The sequence below is a fragment of the Pagrus pagrus genome (genome assembly GCF_965226575.1).
Source record: "Pagrus pagrus genome assembly, chromosome: 19".
NCBI lineage: Eukaryota > Metazoa > Chordata > Actinopteri > Spariformes > Sparidae > Pagrus > Pagrus pagrus.
This window is the reverse complement of record NC_140203.1, coordinates 28,908,487-28,929,009: the sequence shown is the minus strand read 5'-3', so window position 1 is coordinate 28,929,009 and position 20,523 is coordinate 28,908,487. Positions and strand designations below refer to the sequence as shown.

At 42.8% G+C, this 20,523-nt stretch overlaps 2 long non-coding RNA genes across 5 annotated transcripts in view; one reads left to right on the top strand and one right to left on the bottom strand.

Moving 5' to 3' along the window:
* Positions 1-647: 647 nt before the first annotated feature.
* The window catches only part of LOC311275402, a 29,782-nt gene continuing 9,906 nt past the window's right edge, over positions 648-20,523 (bottom strand). Inside the window, exons 1-4 of one of the 4 annotated variants that reach the window (XR_014624862.1) lie at positions 5,415-6,005; positions 4,057-4,487; positions 1,750-1,911; positions 648-1,382 (exon numbers count right to left, since the gene is read on the bottom strand). This is a non-coding gene — a long non-coding RNA (uncharacterized lncRNA). Of the gene's footprint in view, positions 1,383-1,749; positions 1,912-4,056; positions 4,488-5,414; positions 6,006-8,506; positions 8,574-16,478; positions 16,654-20,523 lie in introns of those variants that run through there. The other 3 variants (XR_014624860.1, XR_014624861.1, XR_014624863.1) reach the window with 3 other exon arrangements.
* Positions 11,682-13,938, top strand: LOC311275183. Its single transcript, XR_014624827.1, has 5 exons — positions 11,682-11,794; positions 12,069-12,199; positions 12,377-13,127; positions 13,442-13,539; positions 13,855-13,938. It is a non-coding gene; the product is annotated as an uncharacterized lncRNA (long non-coding RNA).

Here is a 20,523-nt window from a genome sequence, read left to right as displayed (position 1 = left end):
GCAAAGAATGACCCAGTGGTCCAGATATGGACCACTGCAAACACACACAGTTGGTCCAGAGCTGGCCCATGTGTAAGCCAGCTCTGGCAAACCAGATCCGGGCCACTGGGGGGCCGTCATTCTTTGCTGTATGTCACCTGAATGCAAGTGCCTCAGTTGGTCCAGAGCTGGCCCATGTGTAAGCCAGCTCTGGCAAACCAGATCCGGGCCACTGGGGGGCCGTCATTCTTTGCGGTATGTCACCAGAATGCAAGTGCCTCAGTTGGTCCAGAGCTGGCCCATGTGTAAGCCAGCTCTGGCAAACCAGATCCGGGCCACTGGGGGGCCGTCATTCTTTGCAGTATGTCACCCGAATGCAAGTGCCTCAGTTGGTCCAGAGGTGGCCCATGTGTAAACCAGCTCTGGCAAACCAGATCCGGGCCACTGGGGGGCCCGTCATTCTTTGCGGTATGTCACCCGAATGCAAGTGCCTCAGTTGGTCCAGAGCTGGCCCATGTGTGAGCCAGCTCTGGCTAACCAGATCTGGGCCACTGGGGGGACCGTCATTCTTTGCAGTGTCAGCCAAGTGCAAGTGCCCCATGTGGACCAGAGCTGGGCCAGACGTCAGCCTAATCAATGCTGCATCCCGGATTAAAAAGCAACAGTGGTACAATTATACAAATGACTTTATTTTCACAGCTAATTACCAAAATACATTTCCAATATTGAATAATCAATGCAAAGTTTTATCAGATAAGTGCAATATGCATCGGAACATTCAGTACTTTTTTCACAATTCAAAAAGCGGCAACATTTTAACACTGAAAAGTTGTGTAGTTGGCAGTATATGACTGCAGCCATGCTGCATTCATGGTAAACACACACCCTTCATAATAAAAGCACAGTATCAGAAATTATAGACTTCAAAATAAAAGTCTGACTTTTTTCCATTCACATATACGACCCACTTGGGTCCTGACCCATCAGTTGAGAGCCACTGGCATAGACTGTTCAAAAACATACAATGCAGCAGAATGTTGCATAATACCTTAACATATTCTTAAAACATCATCTGTCAGCAAACACAACATGTCAAGAGTCTACAGAACATTATTACAAATTTAACATTCACTGCCATATCTTCAGTTTAAAAACCAACATTGAATATTTTAGACAAAACAACTTGGCATAGACTTTCACACCATGCATAGGAACATCACGTCTCCATGTGTTCCACCAGCAGTAGCACCTTCCAAAGGTGAAGAGTTCAGATCAAAAGTCTAAAATGCATTAGGCATAAGAGCTTCTCTCATTGTCCATCCTTCTCATTTACTCACTTCCTCCGCTGTTCCCATCAGGTGCTTTCTGCAACCATTTTGTAATCCTGGTCTCGATTTCTTGGTCTGTGGCATCAGAAGTCAGACACACACATACAAACACACAAATTAATGAATATCAGAGTACCGTTCACAAGTGACACATCTGATGACTAGCTCAATAAATATGATTACATTCCAACAACCATCAGTGTGTTTGGCCATTAACATGCATCTCCCAGTCCCCCAGTACACATATAAAGCACTAGGGATGTTCCTGATTAAACGACTGGTCATGTAAACGTTTCAAACATCGCTTGTCGTCACCAGAAATACTAGTCGGTTAAACTGTTTTACCCGCATCTAGTGTAAAAGGTGGCGGCAAGGTCTGGCAGTATCTTGACATAGAAAATGAAAATAAGGATGTAGCCTGTGTCAGAGTAAACTGGCATACCGGTATAAGTGCTCGACCGGAGCAATGCATAACCACATTCAGTACAAGCATGTGGATGTTATCCTGCACGGAGAGCAGACTGCTGCTAGCACTGCTAACGGTAGCCACACTCGCAAACCAGCATGTCAGCGTTTACCACCTCAACTCGGAGACGCCATGGTCCTGTTCGGTCAGAGAAGATGACACATTTCATTAACATTGTTCAGTTCATTAATGTGTGCCACTAAGTGCCAACTATATCAGCATTTGGTTGTTGAACAGTGGGAGTGGGAGTTCAATTGTGTTCAGTGATGATGGAGAAGCTGCTGCTGCCGAGCTAAATGCCATCCCAATGTCTGACAATGCATGAAACATGACGTATAGCAACAGCAAAAATATTAACAGTAATGATAGCAATAGTAATTATTTGGGGGGGGGGGGGGGTGCAGCTGTTATTTTTTTCTCTGAGGGGGGATGTTATGGAAATTTGTTCGGCAAGATCTGAAATAAAGATGTTGAGATCGACTTTTAAGGGTTTTATTCTTTGCAAAGACAGTTCTCAGTCAAACAGAGTGCAACGCAGTCTGCAAGGAATGGAACAAATAATACATTGAACAGAGGGTTTTTGTAGAATGTGTCAGAACCCCTATAAGTGAACTTTATCTTGCTGAAACAGACTACAATGTACACCAAGGTCAGCAACAGGCGTCAAAAACAAGAATCAGACGATGTTAGGTACGAACATGCACAAAATTAATTGCTATTGTATCAGACAGAGAGCACAAAACAGTAGAAATGAATAAACAAGTATACACTAAAAATTTCCATTACAGGGATTTACTCTCTCACACTTTGAAAACCCCTGATTTAGACTAATTGATTAGTCTAAAAAAAAATGTAGCAGCTTCACAAATGGCAGCCCCCTGCTGTTGCTACAGTAGGTACATCCATTCTTGTGAGTCACGTGAGAGTCACGCGCCTTTTTAGTGGAGGATCAATTGTATTTTCATGAGAAGCGGCAATGTGCCCAAACAACCACCAGGTGGCATCTGTGAGCAGGAGGACGACAACATACAGCAGCAGGGAGCAGTGAACATGAATGGGAAATGGACAGACAATATAATAATACAGTATAGTTTTTCAATGAGAAAAATGTAACAATGGCAGCTATACGTCTCACTCAATTTTTAGATCCTCTCGTCAGCTCCAAACACACCTGTCTGCACCGCGATTACAGACCACAGCATGGTTTTCCACACAGCAGTTAATTAACTCAGTGTGTGTGAACTTTCAATAGCCTATGTCACTTTCAGCCTGGGTGATAAAACATAATGATATCCTGAAATAACTTTTCCTCGATAGAAATAGGCTACAAGACGCGGCCGATAGAAAGTCGATAGGTTTCATTCATTTGACAGACAACACAAACAGTGATAATGAGACTGGTGACACCCTAAGCCAGCCAGGTGACGCACAGCACAACAAGACACACTGCGTCGACATGTGCTCTACCTCCCAGTCTGCAAGGAATGAAACGAAATGAGCAGAGAGGATCTTTACTTAACGAAATGAAACAAAATGAAATTTTGTTTCATTTCGTAAAAATAAAAAAAAATAAAAAAATATCTTTAAAAAAAGATCCCATGATATCATAGTAGCCTAATTGCATTATTTTATTCAAATGTGATCCTCTCTGAATTATGGAAATGAAAATAAAATATCTTTGAAAAAAGATCCCATGATATCATAGTAGCCTAATTGCATTATTTTATTCAAATGTGACTGAGACCTTTATTTTCCTAAACAGAGGGTAACATGAATAAATATCCTGATTTGTTACCTATTTCTGGAAACTGCATAACGCTGTTGTGTTACATTATGCAATGAGTAATTTACACTCGGGATGCTGGGGACATGTCTCTCCCTCTCTCTCTCCCTCCCGAATCGGGCATATAATGATAAATATAACTGTAGATGAAAACAATATTGAGGAAAAAAATAAGATATTGTCCGCCCAAGGTATAAATGCCCAGAAATCGAGTGTGTTTCATTTGTATGAGTTGTAAGCCTTAGAAACCATCAAATATGGAAAAGTCACGGACTGAGAGACCTGTAGTTTTAATGTAAACAAAGTCATTTATGTAAGAAAAACACAAATGTCTACAAGCACAAGTAACTCACAACTTTCATTCAAAACCTAACCTAAGACTTTGAAACTCCTTATGAAACTTAGATTTATCTAAGTTTACCTAATGGTGTATGTTTGTACTGTATGTGTCTGTGTGTGTGTGTGTGTGTGTCACAACATGTGTCATGTGTAATAGTTACCGTAAATCCGAACTATTGAGCCGCTCCTCAACGTAACTGATGATCAGCTAATGGCGGCAGCAGATTTGGTTCGACACCCATCTCCTCTTCAGTTATGGACTTCAATCCTCGGACAGTGAAATGATTGTCATTGGCAGAATATTTCACAGGTCAGGTAGGAGGGAAAAAAAGGTTTTGTGGATAAGCAGTTAAACACCTGACCACATAAAAATTGTGTTATAGACAGCAGATTACAATCATAAATCAATAAAATGCTCACATGTTAAAATTTGTTTGTGGTATTCTTATTAGTGGCTGTGGCTCAGATGAAACGGTCCTTCTCTGGTGCAGATTAAGTGATGAAAGGCTTTTCTGGTGCAGCCGATGGGATGACTGGCCTCTCTGATGCAGGCTGGAGGACACACAGCTTCACCTCGGGTGTATGATGGACTCTGCAATCAGCATAATAAGCATTGGATTTATTTGGTTTTGTGTTGCAAAGATGCCCCTCCTTGGTTGGTAGTTTTCTGAATGGTATATGCTCTTGAGGAGGGGAATAAACAAAATTAAAGAGGCTGGTGCATTAGACAGTCCATCTAGTATGCAAGGAAATAACAATACCAATTCAAATTAACAGTAGCTGGACCTTACCGCAAATTTCATTTCAAATTCAATGGCCCAGTCTGCCAGAGAAGACCCTAAATCACGAACGCTCTCACTGCATGCATCCCTATGATCCAAGTCCATCTCATCAGAATCATCAAACCTATGTTCTTCCTCCATATTCCGACTAAGTTCACTCTCTCCGCCACTATTAGTGTGAATGTCTTCAAACCCACCCGATGCTTCATTATTTAAGCCCCCCACATTGTCATCTACAGCGTGCATCTCCTCAAACCCACCCGATGCTTCAATATTTAAGCCCTCCACATTTTCATCATGGGTTTCATTTTCTAATGTTTGTATTAGTTTGTCAACTTTTCTTAATACTCTTCTTCTCATATTGCTCCGTTCATTGTAGTCCCAAGTCCCCTCCATAATGCTTACAATTTTTAATGTACCTGGAGTTTTGGCTCAAAGTAAGCCCTGCAAAGAAGGAAAATACAAGACAAATTGTGTTTAAAAAATAGAGCAATAACAAAACAGATTTTGTGACAGGTATTGATTCTGCTTACTAGGGATGGGCATTTGAAGCAGTCTTTTTGATCGATCATCGGGAAAATTAACAATCAATTATCGATTAATCGTTAATATTAATATTAATATTCATATTTAAAACAGAATGCATGCGGCTATGGCGTGTGCCAGTAATCCAGGGCAGTCCCCATGAAGGAAGAAGGTAGAAAAAAAAAAAAGGGCCGTTGCGCTGCCTGGCTCACCTGCAGCTGAGCTGTCAGAGCAGCTCTGCTGTCCCTCTCTCTTCAGCCTTGTGTTTAGCTGCACTTGTACTAAAATCACAAGCACTTTTAAAATGTGAAAGCGTGTGTTTTATTGTTATTTCTGTAGCCAACACACTGTAACGTGGAGCTGGCGGAAAGCTTAGCCACGGATGCTATTAGCATAGCTCCAGCATAAAATAAAGTTGTGAGGCCGGAGACGAAGTGGAGGGATTTCCACGCTGTACATTTATTCACAGATACAGACCATACAAGCCAGGTCTCACGGCATAAACTATTACCTTCAGCAAAATAATAAACGAAGGACAGATATGTTCCTTGCCTGCAGCCTTCACCAGCGTCCACATTACTGAAGTCAAGGAGGTCGACTCGGGGAGAAAGGGTGATACCAAGTGACCAAACAAAAAGGAGGTGCCACCATGTGGCGTCAACTGGTAGTGCTCTGTTATACTCTGACTGTTACAACACGATCACAGGAGCAAAGAAAAGAGAAACAAACTATGCATGATATTTACCTTAAGTTTCATTTTAACCGTCCTTAAACAGCTTCGGACTAATTGTGATGTTAGATAAATGACCTGTAGCTTGTAACTTACAGAGAGAGTGGAAGCTCCTTCCACACCGCTGCTGAAAACCAAATCTGCATGACCAGAGCGGCGGACCCGCGGTGTCAGAGCTCTCGTCTCTGTTGCACAGAGTCCACGACACAAGCGCGCCCAGTCGTATTTAATGAATTATTTTACTCTTAAACCGTTTAATAATAATAATAATAATAGGCCTATATAATAATAATATAGAGTTTATATTAGGTAAATATCATGCATAGTTTGTTTCTTTTTTCTGTGCTCCTGTGATCAGAGCGCCGCTCCGTGGTGTGTTGGCTACAGAAGTAACAATAAAACACACGCTTTTACATTTTGAAAGTGCTTGTGATTTTTTTTGTACAAGTGCAGCCAAACACAAGGCTGAAGAGAGAGGGAGAGCAGAGCTGCTCTGACAGCCCAGCTGCAGGTGAGCCAGGCAGCGCAACAGCCCTTTTTTTTTTTTTTTACTGTAAGTAAACTGTAAGTGAAGTGAAGTTTGTTTTTAAAATGTGTGTACTTAGCATATATATATGCACATCTATCTATCTATCTATCTATCTATCTATCTATCTATCTATCTATCTATATACATATCACAGTTGTTTCTATCTATATACATATCACAGTTGTTTACTTTATTCCTACACACACACACACACATATGTGTGTAATATAAACTCTATATTATTATTATATAGGCCTATTATTATTATTATTATTATTAAACGGTTTAAGAGTAAAATAATTCATTAAATACAACTGGGCGCGCTTGTGCCGTGGACTCTGTGCAACAGAGACGAGAGCTCTGACACCGCGGGTCCGCCGCTCTGGTCATGCAGATTTGGTTTTCAGCAGCGGTGTGGAAGGAGCTTCCACTCTCTGTAAGTTACAAGCTACAGGTCATTTATCTAATTAGTCCGAAGTGTGTGTGTGTGTGTGTGAGTGTGTGTGTGTGTACGAATAAAGTAAACAACTGTTACTTTAACATGAAATTATTTGATTGTGGTGAATTAAATACCCCAAAATGCAGCGGGTCCACCAGACCCACAGGTTGAGTACAAAAATATGAACACCACACAAGGGTTATTAAGTACATTTCTCCAGGAAAGTTTCTTCTGCCTCTCAAGTTTATAATTATTACAGTTTATAATTCAAGAGAAGGTCCAAACAGTGTGATGACATTATTTTGCATTTGAATTAGCCATGTGCTTCTGTTCCGTCGCAGACCATGTCAATAACACCTGAAGACATAGTGTAGTCAGATTATCTGAGCACCGCAGACATTTCAGTCCTTTTGAATTCTCCTTCACATCTTTCTTTGACCTCATGACGCTTTCCAACAAGGTCAAGGTGTGGTTTGGTAAACACTAGGAGGTCATTTTGTTGTGTCCTGTGATATTTTGGTGGGGGATTTTTGGTGCTTGGTGTGGTCTCTTTTTGTTTTGTGCTTGCAGAGGTGCTTGGAGAGGCTGGGCGGAGCTTTCCTACCGGAGCCGTGGTGCGCACCTGCAGCAGGTTGGCAATCAGCGGCTGCGGATAAAGCCCTGCTCTTCACGCTGCCTGCTGCCAGATGATTACGTCTACGTGATGTGGTATATGGCTCCTGTGTAACGCTCGATTGCTATTGTTTCGTTTCGTTCCGCTCTCTTGGAAATTACTAACTACCCTCGTGCTTTTCTGTGTTCACCAGCCCGCCGACTCCCTGTGTCACCTGCTCCGACCATCCAGCCCTCCGCACCTCTGCAGCCAGTGGACTCCCTCTGTGTTCTCCGGCGTATCGACGCACCACATTCCCACCGGCCTCCCCATGGGCCACCGCGCCGTCACCTCCACGCTACCAGACTGAGACTCCGCCTGGAGCGCACAGCTCCCGCACCATCTACAGCCTCCCATTCATAAATAAATAAATCACTCCTGTAATCAGTTCCAGCCTCAGTGTCCGCATTTTGGGTCCTCCCTACACCTAAACCGAGCACAACACATTTTTGACTATGCGGGTTCCTCCCAAAACGGTGCTGAATTCCCCTGCAGAGTTTAATCTTGATATTTTCAACACGTCCTCTATATAAAATCACAATCGAGTGAGTCGACATTAAAAAAAAAAAAGCGTCGAGCATGGAAACGTAATTTGTTACATACTGGTTGAAATAACATCCTTGGTGACTACAGCTGTGGCTAGTGGTTGTGGCTAACCTTGCATGCCACCATATGCACAAAGGATTGTGCCATGAGAACAGCTCATGGCAGTCTATCACAGATGTTCATCATTAAAATCTGAATCACTTTCACTGTTTGTTTCAATCTCGTAATTTATGTATTTTGTAACGTTACAATCGACCTAATATGGCTTGGCTTGGCTTTATTGGCGGACTTCATGCTATAAGGATACAATAGACGTTAAGGTTTCAAACATTTAGTAAATGGAGTAATTTGAATGTCGACAAGATAACATGCAAAAATTTATAAAAATAAATAGTACCGCAAAAATACCTCGAGTCCTCAGTCGACTTTCCGCAGGATCCGCTGATTAACTTAGCAGAGATGAAGGACTTGTTAGCCGTCGCCGTTGGCTTCTCTGATGCATTCACAGGCAGTGGGAAACTTCACTGCTCTAGGCAGTGGGAAACTTCACTACTGTTATGGCCTCAAATTGAAAGGAAACTTTTATCAAATATTTCAATGCAAAAATACTACAGATTGAGGTAATTACTCCCATATTAAATAATTACTTCAAATATAGTTTTAAGCAGTATTCTCAGTCATGCAAGCCATGGGATGGTTTTGATTAGTAAAAATGAGTTAGAATAGTTTTTTTTATCTTTGAATAATTTCACATTATAAAGGGATTAAGAAGTTATACATGTATTAATAATCATTATTTATTCAGTTCCAGGAAATCAGTGATTCCTGCCTGCCTTGAACGCAGCAATGTTTTTGGAGGGAGTTTGGAGGTGCAGGTGCATTGAAAGCTCCCCTCCCCCACCCTGACTTGCAGCTGACCTGACTGTGAACTTTCAGAGGAGCATGTAGTATGGCACTTAATCAATCTGAGATACAGAGCAGCAGAAGTCTGAACTTTTTAAATGCTGTTTATCTTTAATAGGGTTTTTCACATATTTTATACCAGATATGTATATTTAAATTACTATTGAAAATAAAATAAAAAAATACAATTAGAATTTTTCTTTTCTATTAAATTTTGTTACTTGTAAAAAATGACTTATCATGGAAGGCTGAATATTGAGACAATATTTAGGAAAGACTGATATTTTAGCTCTCGCAGCTCATTGTAGTGACACTGAAGGCCAGTTTCTAAGCCTGTTGAGTGGCATCCTGTGGTGGCATCCCCTCCCCCACCCTGAGTCCTCTCTTAACAGCCTTAGCTTTGAAGTCTGTCTTCTCCCTCTCACTAGAGAGATTTCTGATGCTGCTCGGGAAATTGCCTCCATACAGAATTGGGGGAGCATACGTCAGTCCGACCACCCAAAAGTCCGACTACCCATTAATCCGAGTTACTTTACAGTGTTAGGGTTAGGTTAAGGGTAATGTAATCAAATAATGCCCTATTTGCATATTTAAATATAACTTCATGGAAACCTCCAATACATAGGATGTTCTCTTTCATGTCAGTGATCAACCTGTGAAGTTTCATGGAGATATCTCTTAGTTTAAATTTTTGCCCTATTCACCTCAATTATACAGGGGCTAATATTGTGGTGGCCATATTGGATTTCCAGCAAAAAATTAACTGGGTTGTCCATATAGGTTGTAATCCTACTGGGTCATAGATATTTTTCTGGTGGCCAACCTTTTATAACATTGCAAATGCAGCACCCTGGGTGGATCATCTTATTTGTCCTCCAACATGTCAATCATTCTGAGGAAATGATCATGTCACGCTGTTATGCATGCTCTTTCCTGGCTCATTTCCACTAGCTGCATGTGCACTTTGATTATTTATGTGTCCCATGCGATGTCTGCGAGGACTTTTACCCCAGTTGGTGTGACAGTGGAGCATTACCGGCGGCCCATTGGATGGTGCAGCAGGGGCTCCACCGGCCGGGGCCACACAGTAAAGCCGGGGGCATGGAGGGGGTGAAAGGGGAGGCTATACAGTAGGACATACAGTAACATGTTTTAATAAAAGTATTTTAAACATGCACAGAACAGTGACACTCTTGCATAAAAGGTATGCCCCAGTGGTCAGCGTAATCCGACTCGAAGCAGACTGGTGCATTGGTGTGCAGATTAAGAGGAATAACAGAGAGTTTGTCATCCTGAATGTGTACAGCGTGTTTTGAATAGGAAAGCTAAGTAGCTTTAGAAAGCTCTAATCATTATGGGACAAAAATATTTTTGTATGACACTTATAGGTGAGCAACATAAAAATCTGGCTAAATCCCTTCAATCCTGTTTTTTCACCTTTAATACCCCCTGTCTCTTTGGCTGCCATGCGACCCCCTTTCACCCTAGAGACCCCAAAATTTGCATGGAAGTTGTCTTGGGGCCCCTACACAAGAATACGAAAGCAAAATATAAGTCATTTAGAAAAAAGGTCCTTTTCAAAAGCCCAATTCAAAAGGGTGTTACACCCTCTGACATACTGACAAATTTATAGCATTTTTTTTATAGAGGTCGTGGAAGTCTGAGCTTTTGATATGTTCTGTAGCCCCAGATGAGTAGATAAGCATTGGTTTGGCTTTGATTAGACATCTACTTTTTGGTAGGCGGGCCTTCAAACTTTCACATTTTCAAACCAAATTAGGCTTCACCATTCCAACAAACTGAATGACTTGAAACTTGTTATCTATTCCAAAAGCTCACCACTGCTGGCCACTAGGAAAGCGAAGAAAGCTCCAATTATGGGAACAAAATGTTCTTGTATTACAATTTTAGCTGAGCAACATACTCAAATCGTATTCATTTAGGATAAAGTTTTGATATTTTTGTTAAAAAGTTTTACATGTCTTTTTTGGCCTTAAATGGCCCCCTTTGACCCTAGAGACCCTACATTTTGCACGGTGGTTGACCCCCCAATACAAGTGTGCCTAAGGATTTTTCATATTGCAGGTTATACTGGTTTACAAAATAAATATGTAATGTTGTGTGAAAAATACCATTTGAAAAGTTGAGTGAGGATTTGAAATGTTTTTTCAAGACACAAGAGCACAAATTTAACCGAAAAAGTGAGCACAGCGCCTAAAAACTCTCTTTTTTTTTTCCAACATCGCGTCATATTACGTCATGAGAGGGAGTTGTATGCTAGCCGCTGCCATAGCTTAGTGTGGGAGCAGATGGCTATCTGTCAGAGCGGCCGTCTTATTGTGAGTCAGTGTGTTTACAGTAGGTTTGGATTGCGTTATCATGGACATGGTAATTTATTGAGTTTGTGGTGGTTTCACAAACTCCAGCCTGTCACGAGTCCACCGGTTTTCTAACAGAAAAAAAGAAAGGTGCTATCTTCCGTGCCTAGGTGTGTGTTGTGCAGCTGAAGAGAAGGGGCTTCACCTCTGCGTCAGCTACAAAAAACTTGGTTGTGTGTTGCCCACTTTAAACCAGAGGATTATCACTCCAGCGATCTGATGGAGTTCAACTGGGATTCCGAAGCAAGAACTGTGCGACCCCCCCTCCCAACCCCCAACCCCCGGTGCGGTACGGTGCCTTCGGTGCCGACAGCCTCATCCAGACCGCTGTCTGTCAGCAGCTGCTGGTGCTGCCGCCCCGGCAGGAGACAGTCACAGATCAGACAGAGACTCAGCTGAACGTGAACAGCCACTTGTAAGTCTTCTTTTATAACATTTGCTAATTACCCATTTACTGGACGTACATAAGAAGCAACATGACATGTTGTTGTAGAGCAGCGCAGCTAGCTTGCTAATAAGTGAGCAATGCTAAACTAACGCTAGCTAGCGTTAGCAACGTTTTTTGCACAACCTATCTTATGAAAAGGCACTCGGTTTTCCAAAAGAAGTGTCAAGTTTAGTTATAGCCCAGTGACCCTGTTTGTACAGTTAAAACATTCCTAATGTATTTTATGTGCTATATTTTGAAGGATTTGGGAGACATCGGCAGTAATGAGGCAGGGGAGATGACAGTCAGGTCTGCAGCAACAGGCTTTCCCTGGCTCCTCAGTGCCCCACTGTGGCTCACAGTGCAGCCTCAGACCTTCTCATCGTGAAACAGGTAGTGTAACATAACTCATATAGAGAATTAATAATATATGCTATCTATATGCATACAGGCGGTACAACTCCAACACTTACATAATTGTATAAAGATTGACCTCTTATTATCCTAGCTTTCCAGGCACAGCCCAAGATGTGTCATGGTGCAAATTAATAGGTAATTTTCTTTTTTCAGGGCTACTGACAAGTTCATTGTGTGCCAAAGCCAGCTGATGTCTCTGTTTACTAACTGCCCAGCCTGTTGTGGAGAAACTGAAGTAAGTAACTCCAACCGAAGGAAACATTGAGACGCAGGAGGGAACTTGTGCAAAAATAAATTTATTTCAGTTTGTATAGCTTGTGTTATTTATGTACTGTAATCTTCTGCCTTTCACATATGTCTCTCATGTCTGTCAGCGTTTTTGGCTCCTCATGGATTCTCTGAGAGTGCGAGAGTGCAGAACTGTCCTGTCCTCGTCTGCTGCGGCTCCCCTTTCCAGATCCCTCCAGAAGATCAACAAGGAGGAAGCTGTTGGCATCTTCACTGCACAGCATTCATGATTTAATACAGGACGTTGATAACTCCACAGAGGCTTTTCATACTCATAACACTGTTTTTTTTTTTAAATGGGTCAGATGGTATATTTCTTTTGATTATTAATGGATAATTACCGTTTTTTACAATCTGGACCTTATTTCTAGCATAAAATACGATCATTTACTCACCCAGATGACTTTGGTGTCATTACAAGTCGTTCCAACGAAATTAGATCCAGCTGAGAGCCGCGTATGTTTCCTACAGCTGTTTGCGTATTTTTTCTACAGCTGTTTCATCAAATCATGCCTCATGTTGACATGATGTACCAACAGCTCCAGAAGAGGGACATTGACATGGTGTTCATCAAACGTGCCCTGCAGAACTTCACCAGCAGTGTTCAGGCCATCAGGTAAGATAATATAGAGTAATTATAATAATAGTTATGCACATGTTCATCACTAAATGTCAGCATGCTGTGATGGTTATAATGTATAGGAACTCAAAAGTAAGGAGCCAATTTAGTTATCTGCATTTGTGTGCATAAGTAAGTTTAGCACATCCAGAAATAGTGATATTTTTTCAGCCATTTCCAGAAAGTTGTGCAACACAGGCAATTTTTTATTACTTACTAGTATTACTGTTTTTTTTAAAGACAGTAATTATTGATAATGGCATTGACATACTGTAATCATATTCTCACACTTTTGATCTGTCTCCCTTCAGGGACCAAAGCTCCTCTCAACAGCAGCAGCAAGAAGCACCAGGTACCACAAGATCAAGGAGAGCCTTAGGAACAAGAGTAGCAGAGGCTGTCAAAAGAGGTATCTGCATTCATTACTGACCAATGATGTAGGCATACTCAAGTGTTAAACCAAGTGATAAAGTCACAATCTCTGTTTTTACAAAGTTAGATTCAGTAATGGATGGTAATAATTTTTTTTACTCACCCATTACTTGTCCATTATACTCGAACAAGGATACAGTAATAAGTCTGCATGAATAATAAAATGCATACTTTGGAACTGTGAGACAGTAGATACAGTAGATCATGGCCACATTCATGCCAACACCAGTAGAATTTTTTTTTTTTTTAACAATTGTGTGTTACTGAGTATACATTTTTATAATTTTAACAGATCTGTGAAACAATCCTGGGCCATGCCAAAGACAGGTTCTCCTTCACCAGCTACCTTGTGAGTGCCGTGCTGCTAGAGGCAAAGCTGTTTGACCGGCATCTGAAAATATTCCCTGAAGAGGCTCTGAATACCACCGTGAGGGCATACCCCATGCCACACAAGGAGAGGCTCAGGACTGAGCTTTCTATCATCTACGAAAGTCTATAAATATAGTTTTAAGAAAAACTTGTTCCTACATTATTTTTCTAAGCATTGGTTTCGGGGTGTGTGTGTGTGTGTGTGTGTGTGTGTGTGTGTCTTTTAGACATTTAAAAAAAAACCTTTCAAGCCAGTGTGTGTGTGTGTGTGTGTGTGTGTGTCTTTTAGACATTTAAAAAAAAACCTTTCAAGCCAGGTTTCAGGTTTCAACCTTCAGAAACCTTTCAAGTTTCTGAAGGTTGTATGGGCTGGGGACTTTACAAACTGCAGAGGCCATGTCAGGATTTCAGCCTTCTCAGACAAAGCTTTGATCATTTATTAAAGAAAAGGGATTGTCCTGCCTTTTTAAAATTCAAATGTGTTGGTGCGGTGTTTAGTTCAGTTGGTAGAGCACCCACCCCATGTGTTGAGGCTATAGTCCTCACTGCAGGCAGCCCCGGTTCGAATCCCGCGTTCAGCTTTCTTGCCTGTCATTCCCCCTCTCTGCCTCCCATTTCCTGTCACTCTCTGAACTGTCCTATTAATTAAAGGCATAAAAGCCCCAAAAATATACTTAAAAAAAAAAAATAAATAAAATGTGTAAAACCTGTCTCCTTTTTTTTTTTTTTTACCTTAAATAGTCCCCTTTGACCCTAGTCAAAGTCACTCTAGGGTCTAATAAACTCAAACACAATTGGCCCATGTATCGCGTACCATCACATAAACGGTATCATCATTGCCAGACTTGGCCCACATCTGGTTAACATATTATTTGCCTTGTCAGAAATAGACCAGAAGTGCCGACTTGATGCCAGATCAGGCCCAGTCCTGTCTGCTACAGACCTGAGCCACATACACCTAACCACAATTGGCCCACATTTGGCATGCCATTTCATAAACAGTGCCATCACTGCCAGACCTGGCCCACATCTGGCTAACATACTATTTGCCATGCCAGATGTAGGCCAGAGGTGCCGGCTTGATGCCGGATCTGGCCCGGACCCGCTTGCTATGTGGGCAGGTGATAAAGTCCTGAAGAACAGAGCTGTGGTGAAGGTTTAGGGTAGAGAGCAGAGATAGCAGGACTGTGTCGTCAGCGAATTTAACCAAGTGACAATTTGGCTGGGTGGACCTGCAGTCATCGGTGTAGAGGATGTAAAGCAGAGGCGATAGGACACAGCCCTGCGGGGAGCCAGTGGAGGTGTGGAGGATGTCAGAGTAGGAGCCATTAACAAGCACCCTCTGTGACCGGTTGGTTAAAAAGTCAGTAATCTACATGGTCACTCCCTAACCACAACAGATGAGCATCAGTTTGTGTTAACTTTGTGTTAACCTTGTAGACATTTGTAAGCGTGTGCGCGCGCGTGTGTGTGTGTGTGTATTTGATGGGGGGGTATATTTGTTTATAAAAGTTGGCGGGAGGTGGGTAATTTATTTTGAATTGTTTTAATTTTAGTGTTATGGTAATGTGTGTATTCATAACTTTGTATATTTAGTAACTGTTTTTAATTTATTGTATGTTCCATCTACCTGCCCAGGGACTACGGGTGGAAAATAGCAACTTGCTAAAACCCGGTGCAATGCATCTCTCCTTGTTATATGCAGGGTTAATGTTTTATTGTGCACTGTCCCTGTTCAAATAAAAGAAATAAAAATAACATACAGCGCCGCTGCTACCATTATGCACAATACGCAATGTGCGTAAGGCATCAGACGCCTGGGGGGCACCAAAATACATTGATGAAAAAAACCATGGTAATCATAATCGAGATTTTAATGTGAAATCAAGTACTGTGTATGTTATAGATACTATTTCACTCTACAATCAGGACTACTTGCTCGCAAAATGAATTATTATAGGCCATCCCCCCTCGCCTCCGTGGTGCCCCCTTCTCCATTGCAGTGGTCTGGTCTGGTCGATTGGGCCTCACAACTCACGCCCACAACTCACGTTTGACTGCAGGCTTGACAGCAAGCTGTGTTTTTTTCCGTAATGGCAACGAAAAAGCAAGAGTCGGAGAAAAGAAGAACCAATAGTGACAGATCTGCCAACCAATCACGAGTGATTTTTTGTGTTTAAAAGTAGTGGATTCATCCAATCCTGAGTGGGGAAACTCAAGCCAGGCCACACATTCTCTGGGCAGACGTGGTTTCGCTGCTATTCATATGCTAATTAGAGCCGTTCGCACCTCCGCGAGCTCCACATACGTCATGGTTCGTTTCCGACAATTTTTCGGCATTTTTTTTTTTCCGGCATTTTCGGCCTGTAAATTGTCGTTAACTGCCGAAAATTAGGGAGATTTCCTGGCGTTTACGGGGCCGAATATCCCACTTTTCATGCAGTGTCCTGACCAGCACAAGGAGGAACACTCTACCTAGAACGACACCCTAACCCTAACCCTGAATTGCTGGGTGATGGTAGTTGATCAGAGCTGGAGTCTACAGACCTGCTGGTCAGCTGGGGTTCATGATGGGTTAGCTGGGGCTGTTGATGGGCTGGCTGGGGCTGTTGATCGATCAGCTGGGATTGATTGTTGAATGAAGTACTGGTGGTTGGTTGTTCATCATCTGGTTCTTCCTCTTGGCCATGTGCTCCTCCTTGCACATATTTCAGCATTGACCCTGCATATTTTTTTTAGAAATACAAAGGAAAGGGATTAGCATAGGAGGAGACAAAATACTCAAACATTAAGAATTTCAAATATTACATACAGTTTAAACATTTAAAACTGGAGTCATGTAGCACTCCAACCCCTTTTACACCACAGCACTTTAAACATTAACTTCTTCTGAAAGCACTACATGCTACTGTTTAAATAGAAAGCTGCATTTTGTTGTAGTGGAAGGTTTAAGCAGGAAATACAGTTGACTCTAATCTATTTAGATTTTACTTAATCTAATGTAAATCATAATATAACTAACACAATTACTGCTTTAGGATACAGCTATATTTAGCGAGTTTTCAGACCCCTCTAGCGACTCTGGTGGTGTTATTGGAGACTTGTGGAGACCCTGACGTGAAAGCACGTATCGTTCAACGAGCAGCGGGTGCTGCCGTCCCAAAGCACTCACAGGCGGCCCAGTCCTCGCGCAACAGTCCCTCCCAGCTGCAGTCAGAGCGGGAGAAGTTCACCCCTCCCGTCCAGTCTGTGAGTTGCTCATGGGCGAAGCCGTCGCTGGCTGATCCCACCCTAGGTTACAGTCAGGGCTGGATGTAAATATAAAATTTTCTTTGTCCAAAATAAATCACTGCACTAAAATAAGTTCATTTGTAGTTCTAACCACATTAAGGGTGTTTTTTATCTCTCCCACAACGTTATTCCTCTCTCCTACAGCGTCCATTACAATTAGGGCTGTAACGATTCATCGAGTTACTCGAGTTACTCGATTACAAAAATTGGTCGAGGCAAAAACTCTGCCTCGAAGCGTCGTTAAATTCCTATGACGCGCAGGGATCTTGAATGTTCCACACGGACCGTTGTTAATACTACTGCGTAAAGTGCCGTACACGGACACGGAGAGCCCTCTCCGTCGCCGGAGAGCCGGAGAGCCTCTCCGTACTCTCCGGGCGCGGAGTGTCCGGCACTCCGTCGCGGGGAAACGGAGACGGCAAGGGCTGTGATTGGTCCTCTAAACTCACGTCCTCACGCTGGTTCTCCAGCAGCCCGGGGGGGATTGCATTGCGTATCCGCCACCACGACGGAGAACTGCGAAGGCTCGAGATGACATGCCAGAGCAGAATCAGTTGGTGCGCGTTTAAAAAACGTAGATATGATATCTGCTTTACAGACAGTTGAGACCGACGTGACATGTTCTCCCTCTCTCTCTGTCTGTCTGTAAGTGTGTGTGCACGCGTGTTTGTTTACGTCGGTCCGGAGCTCCTCCCTTCGTAAAACAAAGCGGTGGAGAATTGTAGATGCGCGACGATGAAGAAATTATTAATTAAATGAACACGGTCCGGACCGGTTCTATAGGAAAAGTGACCTTAAATGACTTCTGTTGTGATTTGGTGCTGTGTATAACATAAAATTATATATAACACAGCATGCGTGCACACACATAGGTTGCTAGGTTACCATAGCAAATAGGCCTATCCCAGAGATTATATATTATTTGTTAGTAGGTGGTTAGAAGGTGCAATCCCTTTTTGTAATGTTGTATAAGACAACACTAAGGCAAAATGGCCGTTACTATTTAAGTTTGTATTGATTCATAGTGTTACATGTTATACATGTTTTACAGTGAGTTGAAACTGTATTGTTATTTAATTGTTTGCACTTGCACTAAATGAGTAAATTGCAATAAAGTTTTGGAGCCAAATGTTGGAGTTGTAAGAAATACCTCTGTTATTTAAAGAAATAAAAGCCAAATGGTTGATCATTTTACAGCCACATCATTTTCGTCATGCATTATTTGTTTTGGTTGTTTAAAAATGCAAAAAATATATATATACGATTAATCGATTAATCGATCGATAAAGTGCTAGATTAATCGATTCCAAAAAGAATCGATAGCTACAGCCCTAATTACAATTAAGTGCTCATGGCCAGTTATGCAAATTAGGCAATGACATCATTTAGCAACTTCTAGCGACTTTTAGGACAGCCAATAGACTTTCCTTACTGAGGAGTTGGCAACACTGTGTCAGGCCTGGGCTTAAGGACTCAGAAGCAGAGGTTCAAAGATCAACAAACGTTTTATTTTGAAAATCGTCTTCTTTGCTCAGTAGACAGGGTGATGAACAAATAGGCTATGAAACCTTCTATAACTATACTAATGGCAAACCAGACAAATCACAGAAAAACAAAACAAACCAAGACTGAACGGAAAACTTAATAGGCTGATCTACTCTAATCTTCAGAGGAATGACATGAAAATGTATAAACAAAAAACGCTCCAAAAGGAGGGAAACAAAAGGAGGCTACAAACTTAACTACACTGCACTCCTAAGCTAGAAAAACTGTAAGAAAACAAAGTCACTCCAAAAGGGAGGAAAAAACTGTGAAAACAAAGTCACTCCAAAAGGGAGGAAAAAACAACAAGGCTATGAAACAAATACTAGATCTAGAAACTAAACAGGAAAAACTACAACAGAAAATCACTCTTCTAAAGAGGAAACAAGGGATATCAAAAATACAAACGTGGTCGTTGGAATCGGGCAAGGCTGTGGACATGAGGGCTGGAGGCACACGAATAAACGAGACACTCTGGCACAGGACAAAGGGAGACGCAGACTATAAGACACATGAGGTTAATGGGGAACAGGTGGAAACAATCAGGGATCAGGGGAGACGTCAGACCGGTGACACAAGAGGAAGGGCAAGTGACCTGAAACGAGAGGAGAGTTATTTTTCAAAATAAAACATGAAAATGACAAGACAGAAAAACCAGGACAAGACACCCCTCACCGCGTTGTGACAGAACCCCTCCCTCTAGGGCCGACTCCTGACGGCCCAGGCTGTTCAGGATGATCCTTATGGAAATCGTCAATGAGACTGGAGTCCATGATGTGTCGTGAGGGAACCCACTGTCTTTCCTCTGGTCTGTAACCTTCCCAGTCCACAAGGTATTGTCTGCCCCGACCCCGGTTGCGTACTGCCAACAACTGTTTAACCTTATACACCGGGCCGCCATCAATAACCTCGGGTGGTGGTGGGGGCGTGGCGGCTGGGACCATAGGACTCTCCCTGACTGGTTTCACCTGGCTGACGTGGAAAGTCGGGTGTACGCGGAGGGACCGAGGCAGACGAAGTCGTACTGCTGCAGGGCCGATGAGTCTGGTGACAGGAAATGGACCCACAAACCGTGGCGCCAGCTTCTTGGAGGGGACCTTGAGGTGTAAGTCTCTGGCCGAGAGCCACACTCTCTGTCCCGGCCGGTATGTGGGAGCCGGCCGCCTCCTTCGGTCCGCTGCCCTCTTGACCCGATCTCCCTGTCGGATGAGCACCTGGCGGGCTGCGGCCCAGATGCGGCGACAACGTCGGACCATGGCATGGGCAGAGGGGACCGTTACCTCTGATTCATTGTCTGGAAAGACTGGGGGTTGAAAACCGTAAGCACACTTAAAAGGAGACAAGCCTGTTGCAGATGTTGGTAAAGAGTTATGTGCATACTCAACCCAGACCAGGTGTTTGCTCCATTTTGAGGGGTTCTGGGAGACCAGGCACCGGAGGCCGGTTTCCAGTTGCTGGTTGAGGCGTTCGGTCTGGCCGTTGGCCTCCGGATGGTATCCTGAGGTCAGGCTGGCTTTGGCTCCGATGAGCCTGCAGAACTCCCTCCAGAACCGTGACACGAACTGGGGCCCCCGGTCAGAGACAATGTCTTTCAGGAAGCCGTGAATCTTGAAGACATTGTTCATCATGATCTCCGCCGTCTCCTTGGCGGAGGGCAGCTTTGGCATAGCAACAAACCTCACCATTTTGGTGAATCGGTCCACAACTGTGAGAACAGTAGTATTCCCTTGGGATACCGGGAGCCCCGTGACGAAGTCCA